The sequence below is a fragment of the Acartia tonsa genome, chromosome 1 (genome assembly GCF_053477335.1).
Source record: "Acartia tonsa isolate MP-2025a chromosome 1, ASM5347733v1, whole genome shotgun sequence".
Lineage (NCBI taxonomy): Eukaryota > Metazoa > Arthropoda > Copepoda > Calanoida > Acartiidae > Acartia > Acartia tonsa.
Window position 1 is genome coordinate 25,999,987 of NC_137260.1, and position 10,753 is coordinate 26,010,739.

A 10,753-nucleotide genomic window follows, 5' to 3' on the forward strand; every position below is an offset into this window, starting at 1 on the left:
ATCTTACCGAAAGTACTGTAAAATTTTTTGCACATGAAATAATTTTTGAATTGTTCCTAATGTAAAATTTATATCCTCTTGGGGTTGGGGGGGAATTAGCATCTTTATATAAAAAGGGGGAGGTGTTTAAAGATAATCTTTAAAGAGAAAAATAGGTCATATTTTATCATTTGCAGTTTTACAAATTAATACATATTATATAAAAAAAATACTACTACTTTGAATATGTTTCACGTCATGCACTTTGAAAGAAGGAACTTTTCTCTGTGTGGACACTTGCTGAAGATTTCATTTCTGGTGTTTAAAGTTTGTATGTTAGATTTGAAAGCTTTTATTATTTCGAAGCTTTCTGTCAAGCAAAGATTGCATTTTTTGGAATTTTGATTGTAAGGGTTTGCTAGTTTTTCAATTGACCATTCAATTTTATAGTTTGTGTTTTTCAGTCTCTGTGTTTTGATGAAATCAGATAGCTTTGTGCAAGCTGTGTCTCGTGAGAAAGAGGATTTGTGCCTACTATATCTTTGCTTGAAAGTTGTAGAGGTTAGGCCAATATATTGATGTTGGCTCTGGTCTGAATCTAGTGTCACAGTGGCTTTATAGACCATTTTCTAACACTTCTTTCTTATTTAGTCTTTATAAGGATTCAAAATGCAAGGACATATATTTTTTAACTCTTATTTTATACATCTTAATTGGAACTGATGATTTATTTTTATATAGAAACATATGTATTCCATCAATAAAAAGTTAAAAAATAAACTGTGTTTATACATATAATAATGTAAAATTTATGGATACTGGTTTGTCAGTACTAAGCGTATTCTTTGTTATTCTTTTCTTTTTTTTAGGATGGAAGGCAACATTGGACTGGTAATTACACTGGAATCAATTTGTTTCATAAACCCAATCTCATATTAGTGGCTTACAGACTTCAGGGAATTATTCAAACTTGTTTGGATTGTACAAACATCCAGTGTACAATTTTTTCCACCAATTATTTGGAAATGTGACAGAATCTGAAAACATGAGAATATCTATCCCTGGTATGTGAAAGAATTTGAAAAGCAATCACTCTTTATGCTCAAACTTTTACACTTCACATTCACAGGCATACAGTGATTGACAATAAACAAATTAACCTTTATGTTGATTTCATTCATTTGTGAAAAAGGATTAACACTGTTACTTTGTACAATCCAATCATATTTAACCTTCCCACACTTAAGCAAGAAAACTAACCAGCACACATTAGTAAAATCACCGTCAATTATAGGTTTTAAAAACTTGGCTGTAACTTGATTTAATTCAATTAAACCATTATCATTGGCCCCTTCCATATCTTCATCGGTTGGGTTGGGGGGGGGGGGGGAGGGAAGTTTGACCACCCTCCCCCCCCCCCTATACCCCAATCCTGTTATCTCGGCTCCTATTTTGTCGCCTTCATCTCGATTTCAAATTCAAAAACATATTGTCGACAACCCATTTACTCATCCCTGCATTTCTAGAGATATTACATTACAAACCTTTACAAATATACATTACAACCAATATAACAACTGAGTATAAAATGTTCAAAAACAATTGTGAAAGTAGATTTAAATTTTTTTGGAGTAATATTACTTGTGGGGCTTTTCTCACACTTAAACCTAAAATGATATTCAGCTTAGTTTTTGTGATATTTTTTGTTCTTTTTAAGGAGTAAAACGAGTTTTATGCCATTTATCTCTAAATCAAATTTGATTTAATTAATTAACAAAATAAATACTAATAAAATTTAGGCTTCAAGTAGACAAGTAGCCAACAATTATTTAGTAATTTATAGAAAGCTAACTCAGTGATATTAGGAACAGCTACGCTATTGCAAAAATTTACACTTGAGATTCTGTGTTATATAATTTCTCAAAGAAAATATTTCAGTAATGATATTTAATCTAATATTCTGATTCATAAAACACCATAACTCTATATTTGTTTATATGTTAGTTGGTCAGACCTGCGCTGGATGATGTCATCCTTGCTTTATCTTGCTTAGGTATAGTATTATCCTCATATAGAGAAGATTTGCTTTTAAGAGAGATAAATTTGAGTTGAAGTGAAGTTTATCCTCTCCGAGTTTACCTGGCTTACAAATCTATCAAGGAACAAAATCAAACACAAATACTTTTCCTATTGTACACCATATTGTACAAATTCAAGGGTGTGTACCAAGGGCGTGCACAGGTGGGGTGTGTGGGTGTATGTAAGCACGACTTATATTACAAAAATGAAATGGATAGTCTGAGCGATTGTCCTCAAAAAGGGCAGCCCAATGCAGTATTAGAATTAAGAAATTTACCCTTTGAAAACATTTGATAATTTTTAATCGGTACTATGTTTTAAGGATATTTTTAGAGGGGTAAATAAATATCTAATAGAAATATTTCCCATACAAAAATCGGGTATAGTCCCTTACGTGACATCGCCTTTTAAGTATTTATTTAGTAGCTTTTCTCCTAATTCTAGCCCCTGTGGGGGGATCTTACCCTGTGGGACAATCACCTAACCTAAACTTTCAAAAGCTTTTGTGATAATACTATACCCAAAAATTCTTCTTTTAATGTAATGAAGCTCCTAAAAGCAGGGAGGATATAGATCAAGAAATTTAGGTAATTAAAATCTTGCTAATCATTCAATTAATATATTTAAAAAAGCAACTTCGAATAGGAAAGAATCAAATAAAACAGTTTATAAATCACGCCAGGCTACAATGGAATCAAGATAAAAGTAAGTGCCGAGCTCTGGGACCTATGTATGGTGAAATTAGACATAACACCATAATGATTCCAGGTAAAACCAAAATATTTCAACGGGATCTTTTGAGAAAATTAGATTTGAAAATTTCAATTTCAATTTTCACCCCCTAGGAGTTGCCGCATAATCATGACAAGAAAAGCAAAGATTATTCATTTAAAATTTTGCTTTTATGAAGTTCTTCATAAAACCACTCCTGAAGGGAGTTAATTAATGGTCATTTTTATCAAATGCTTTGCTAAGGTCACGGAATTTCAGCCTTTAATAAATCATATATAGAGAGGTTTTATGAAAGACTTCATAAAAGCAAAGTTGTTCAAAATTTTAAATAGATAATATTTGCTTTTCTTGTCATGATTATATGGCAACTCCTAGGTGGTGAAAATTGAACCTAAAATTTTCAAATCTAATTTTCTCAAAAAGATCCCGCTGAAATATTTTGGTTTTACCTGGAATCATCATGGTTTTATGTCTAATTTCACCATACATAGGTCCCAGAGCTCGGCACTTACTTTTGTCTTGATTCAATTGTAGCCTGGCGTGAAATGTAAATTAAATCATGATTTTCAACATACAAAAAAATTTTTTTCTTATTGAATTCTAATCTAAGAAATGTTGATCAACTGTTAGGTTGTACTTCCTTTTTCCCTTGCAAAAACTTTAAGTTTATGTTGATGCAAAATAATTGCAACTTTGTGTCTGCTAGAATTACACAAGTTTTAATAATAACACTGCAATCATAGTTCATTATGTACAGAGCAACACCAGAGGGTATTTAATTGAAGGAAATTAAGATTTTATCATTTTAATGGCATAACAATAAATATAAGAATTCAAGTTTCTCAATCACTTAATAGGACCAACAGGAACACAATCTAGGAATAGTCGGACAATATTATTGTTTAAAGGTTTACACAAGCTTTAAAAATGTCAGCTTTTAACAGTAGAATTTCTTATAATAAAGCTTAATTTAGGGAGGATCTATCGTCCAAAAATGTCGTCGCTCGTATTATGGGATCATATCAGGATAAATTTAAATCAAAATTTTACTCTTATAGGAATTCCTACAAATTATTGTGTCAGATTCACCATTTGACTGATTTTACCTTATTAAAATGCATAAAATCTCTATATTTCCCTAACAGATTATTTTATTCGTATAGATCTTGCCAAATAACTATTCAAACTAATTGAAACTATTGTAATAAAAAAAAATAAGGATAACAACATCCATAAGTAGCGAAGCACATGAAAATCGTTGATGGGAATAAGTATGAGTAGTAAAGAGTAATTGATAAAATGAAAATATGGGTAAAAATGTGATAAATATAAAAAAATAGCCAAAAATCTGATAAAAAGCAGCCCGACCGTCATGGATGTTTTATAATTGATTATACTACTTAATGATGGGAATGTTGTGAAAAAATTTCATCCTTATATATTTTATAGTAGCCGAGTAAATCACGTTTCCACCTTTTTGTGTCTTACGGACAGACGGACATTTGGAATAAAAGAATAGATTCGCTACTAAAACACACAATAAAAGTTATTGGACAGTGAAAATATTTGATAAAGCTTTGCTTTAGCAATAAACAAAATTTATCTTTACCTTTGATTCTGCAAAACTAACAAATCTCGTACACAATTTATTATTAGAGGTGTGTATTCACTTCCGCATTGCATCACGTAAATTCTCATAATGTTTCATATGCGTAAAATAACCAGGCATCTAAAGGGATAAGACAATTGCCGATAAATTGATGTACACATTGTACATCCCTACTATGTTACACTTAATTACTTCACCTGTAAATTAAAATTAGTGGATTACGTTTGGAAACTCAACTTATTGAACCAACCAATCACAATTCGCTAATGTTCCCAAAGTTGTTAGGTCATTAAGAAAACATTATTAAAAAACTTTGGGGACCAGTGCAGTGCAAGAAACAACCCATTGTCCCCTTTCTCTATTGAAATAACTTACTTGCGATTCGATTAGAGTGATTGAATAATCATAAGAGGAAGACTAGGATAAACCGACAGCTTGTATTTTTTTATTATTTGCGCTTTTGATGGTTATTTAATTGGATACATGGGTGGAAGTACATGCACACTATTATTAGATATAAGCTCAAACTGCAAACAATTCTTAATAAAGAGGGTGTTAGTTTGTCTATTTACAATTTTATAATTATAAAAACAAAAGATGCTGATATTGTGAACAATAAAATATTTATTAAACCAATAAATTTATAATTTTATGAAAGTTTTTTTTCTGGGACTTTCAGGCATGTTTGAGGTTTTTTTTTAGCGACAATAAAAAGTTATTCCCTCCTTTTTTCTCTTGGACTAAGCAAAAATAGAATAAAATGTGCTTTACTTGGAATCTTACACTTGATATCGTAGATAAACTTATCGTCCTAGTTAGTTGATTACAACAGGATCTTATTTATTAATATTTATATAAGATGTTAGACTATAACTAATAATTTTACCATAATAAATTAACTATTATTTATCAAAAATCACAAAATTTAACTTTTAAATAAAGCCAGTTCAAATCACTAATGAAAATCAAATAATTAAACATTTCCAAAGGTAGGGTGAGATAACTTAAAAGAAAAGTAGAGTTCTAAAACTTATATCTAAGTGTATGCTAAACTTCAAAAATAGATTTTATGGTTAACAAATGTAAGAATTTTAAGTTATTGAAAAAAATGGTATAATCAACAGATTTAACTTGATTTATATTTTGATCTAGTGTGTGAGTTGTCTGCACGATGGTTGTAACCAGACTCAAAATAAATTCCGTCAATTTCTCATGATTACCTCCTAGAGAAATAGTTCTCCTTCCCTTTCTCACCCCAAACACTGTTCTCCCTTATTTCCTCTCTCACAATACTCAAGCTACTACTACCACACTCTTCTCATTTTTGGGGGGGAGCTGTGCCCAATGTTTTACTTTGGTTTGTATTGTTTAGCTGCAAGCACTGGATTGAATCTGCGTAAAATCAAGTATTTTAGTTCTGGAGCATGGCTATTCTGCTCATCAAATACGCGTTGGCTGGTCGTATGTTTTATGTTACAAACCCAAAAATTGCCGTAGAAAGGGGTACGGAATGTAGAAAATGGCCTAAAGCCACCCAAAGACTTAAATACAAACTTATACAGCCCAAAACCTTGCCGGGATCTATGTGAAGCTTCCATAAAATGGAGAACGGTTTAGTAGTATTGAAATTTTTAAGCTACAGAAGTAAAATACCTTACTACTTTATATAATAGGATTGCAGTCATCGCAAAGAGCAATTTACAAAACCCCTTCACACAATTCTAGAATATATTGAAAGCAAGCTGCAATACTTTGAATGATATTAAAAAAGTTTATTAACGCTTACTATTTAATCATCAAACCTTTATGCATTATATCGTATATACAATATATATACTTAAATGTTTTACCTGACAAGGATATGGATTTGGTACCCATTTCCTGTTTTGTCAAACTAAAAACAAAATATTTTTTTTCTGTTTTTCAGAATTTTAAAACACAAAATTTTTACTACAGAGTATTAAATAGATTATATGTTATAATACATGATTATGCCAGATTTACAAAATCTAGATGAATATGGTTAAAAAAATTTAGGTGACTGTGGAATTGTATTGGCAGTTATATATATTATTAGCGAATACTTGCAAATATTTAATCCATATTAAGCTGGTTAAATAGTAATTCGCAATAATTATTTATCGTATTGTAGACAGCTCTCCGCGAAAATTATAAAAAAAATAAGTTCAATACCAGTTTTGTTAACCCCGAGAGGTTAAAGTCCAGGCTAAAAAAAACTGGTTCTTATCTTCTTATTTTTATTGAATATTCGAGGAATGTGTCTGTAATACAATGCTCTAAATATCATTTCAGTATGGCTGATAACCGGTTCTAATCCAGCGAATATTAATCGGTTTCTAAGGCAAAATATTGTCATTTGTTTTGTTTATTAAATTTACTAGGTAATTGTCTTTTGAATAGATAGACAATGTAAAATTACAATGGGATAATCTGGATGACCCTACAGATATTATCAATTAACATTTAAAACTTTTTTCCTTCCAAATAAAAATTTAAAAGAAGAATCTGGTGAACTAAATGGACAATATTTAAAATCTAGTAATAGTTATTTCTCGCATCGTATTATAAACAGCTTTCCGCGGATATAGAATGTACAATTATAAGATTAAAACCAGTTTTTTTAGTCTTGAGGTGCCGAAGGCACCGGCTAAAAAAACTGGTTTAAATCTTATGATCGTACATGTTATATTCGTAGAAAACTGGATATAATACGATGCTAGACATAGTTTTTTCGTATGGATGAGAACCGGTTCCTATCCACCGGATTCGAATGAATACGAGAAATTTTCTTACCCATTTATTTTTTCATTCACTTAATTGTTATTATTGCCCTTAAGATGAAATCATAACACTGAAATTTAAAATACATTTGACATATAAGGCAAAACAAAGGTATCTAAAAAGAATTTTTCTGTGCATACACTTACAAACACAAACACATGCAGAACCGAAAAAAATGTGCAAGAAATATTTACTCAAAGTTACGTGAACTTAACAGAGGTATGGGGCAGGGATCGCCAGCTGTAGGCTACTTACTTTACAAGATTTAATTAGATTTAAATTGCTTAATGATCCTTCTTCTAAAAAAAGACAACACAACTTTCGAAATATAAAAAATATACAAAATTAAAATAACAATCTATAAGCCCTTGTTTCCCCCCCTAAAAATTATAATATTATAAAATAAGATTTAATGTAGAGGGCGTTGGATACTTAATATTTCAATATATCTATATTAAACTTCTAGTTTATAACCTAGATACTTAATTGTACCGCATCAGCTTAAGATGCGGTTGGCAATTCCTTATCTACGGTTAAGTGAATGTTTGCCAGTGCACTGGTAGCGTAATCCTACTTTTTTTTTGCAAAACAAAAAAGATTTACTTGCATTAACTTATTTTAATCTTAAACTTTTCTGCAACTTTATTTTATTACTTTTCGAATTATATTGAATTTTCTTTTATAATAGTAAAATATAAAAAAAATTAAGATGCTTCTAGGGGCGCAACCGCAAGTTTTTTTTTAACAAACTTCATATACATATACTGTTTCTCTTTGGAATTTTAACCCACTATCATTAAATTAAGAATCATCACTTAATAAATGAGTACAAAAAAGGTATAATTTATGAGAAAGATAGCTTTTTAGATTCAAGTGTATAAATCTAAAAAGAATTCCCTTTTTAAGTTGTTGTAAGTAAGTAAAATAGTTTGTCTGTGGGGGTGTATGTGTGTGTGTGTGTATAGTAATATATATTGTATATTCTATATATGCATATAAGACAAGCTGACAATAAGCTGACCCTCACAATAGAAAGCTACAGCGTATGACCTCAGCAAGGGTTGTATCTTTCCCAAATAAAAGAGAGTGAATAATTGTTAAAATATAATAATCAGGTTCTTTTAGGATATTTTTCAGAATAAAAAAAAATATATTTTTGTGAAAAATAAAAGTGATAATGTCTGAAAAAATGTTATCCATTCATACGTTTAACCAGAATGTTGTGTCAGTTAGTCAGTCATTGCCATCTCTGTGATTTTTACATAATTACTCGATAACGTGATCGTTAAATTATATGAAAATATTAGATATAATAAATGTTTTTATGTGAAAATAAAGAAAGGAAAGTATATAAAAACAAAAAGTAAAATATTTGTTTTGAGGAGATAAAGATAAATATTTCTCTACAAAAACAAGAATGATGTCATTGTTAAGTAGTAAAGCATAGTAAAAAATTTCAAAATAATTTTAAAGTTTAGTATTTATTAAGAAACATAAACAGAGAAAGAGAGGGGACAATGAGCTGTTTATTACATTATTGGTCCCCAAAGTTTCATGATAATGTTTTCGTATTCGTTGACTTGACAACTTTGGGGACTATAGTGTATTTTAATTGGTTAATCAATAAGTTAAATGTTCTTACGTTTCAACCACAAATTTAAATCTGCAGAAACGGTAATTTTGTGTATCATCTTTGGGGATGTACATCAATTTATCGGCCATTGTCTTATCCCTTTAGATCCCTGTTTATAACACTATGCTGAGATAAATCAAAACTAAACGTTATTCCTAGGTCCATTCACCTACAGTTACACCCCCTTAAACTGCTAATGGGAGTGCCAAGTTCAAAATTTACATCTCTCTTATAATTTCCTTCTTGTTTTTTGTGCTGTTATTATATCAACATATCTTAGGTAATTTTACCAAAAGATTTACTTCAAGTTTAGTACCACGTTTGAGGTGTAAATTGGCCCTCACTTTTCATCTTTTGAGTGGGTTATTTTGTTTTGGGGCGACTTCTCTAACACTTCACTAAAAAAATTGTAAACCTTCCCTGTACTTATAAGAAGCTTCACTCTGAATGAGAACCATATCCGTTCAGTGGCTAGCGAGAGTCTTGCAGGAAAAAAATTATTGTTATGAAATTTGTGATGATGAAATGAAAAGTTTTGATTTTCAAATTTTGCAACCAAAAAAAATATTGACAGATTTTTTCAATCCTTCAAACATGTCAATTTTGTAAATGACAAGAAATGGTGAAAAAATATTACATTCTGGTAGAATAGATACATCAATAGAATATATAAAAACACCTTTTCTTCCTTAAATAGTACAAAATCTTCTATTTTTCATATTTTATATTCCTTCACTTTAAAGCTACTCCTTAAGTCAAATGTGTTCTTTAGTCAATAAAGTAAAATGATGAGCCAGTTCCTTTTTTATATTGGGTCATTTAAATCTGTTAATAGTGTCGGAAATATAAACACATCCGGGTCCATATAAAGAACAGAAAGCAACTTTTAGCATATGAAAAGGGTCTACACCAACTGGGGATGGCAGTTTTCCAGATTTTAAGTCTATACTTAAAAATTTATTGTTTAGTCAGTAGTACTCTTGATTTTATTGCCTACATGTTTTGTCATGATAATTTTATACAGAAATATTATCATATTAAAAGAGCCATGTTTGGAATCGACAGTTTTGTAAGTTGGTTTATTAATTCATTTTTAAGCAATCTATACATATATTTATTTTATATTCAACAACATGTAAAAGAACAGATTTGCAAGTACTAATCACTAATCAATATCTAGTATCTACGCTACTTACATTATTAATAAACAAACAATGCTTCTGGTTTTAAAGCTTTTCATATCATGTATTTTTATTTAAGCAAAGTATAATGAAAATATCAAAAGAAATTTCTGCATTAATAGGAATGCTGTTTATACCTACAATAGTGCAATCTAATTAACATTATCATTTAATGAAATAATCATTATTTTAATTTGTACACCCAAAAAGGTTTTTATTGATGAACATATGCGTGAAGGGGGAAATATGGATGTTTTACTGGAGATGAATGAAGCTTCCAATTTAAAGAAATATATTCAGGGGTTGTAATTATAGACGAGAAGCAATTTTATCATTTTTTTAGATGAAATATTTAATTTTTAAATGCAATAACATATAACTGTTTTCTAAAAACTTTTATACCTTGACGTTAAAGGTTTATTGCCTCGCTAATTAAAATCTTTTTCATCTATATATTTATGATATTTATATTTTTCAACTTTATTTACCATAGTCACTTTAAATTAGATTTTTGTAATTTAATAATAAGTAAACTATTTTTTAAGAAAATAGATTCAAGCTCAGTGTCCTTTTTTTGTTATCGGTATTCAATGATATCTCTTTTTAAAAGGAAATGTGCACTTCAATTAAATGCAAAAAATATTTTTTTTTTCAATGGATAGCGAGGGTTAGATTTTTTATAGCATAGCTTTTCTAAAACTTATGTTTGTCCGTCTTATGCCGGATACCTTTGTAGTT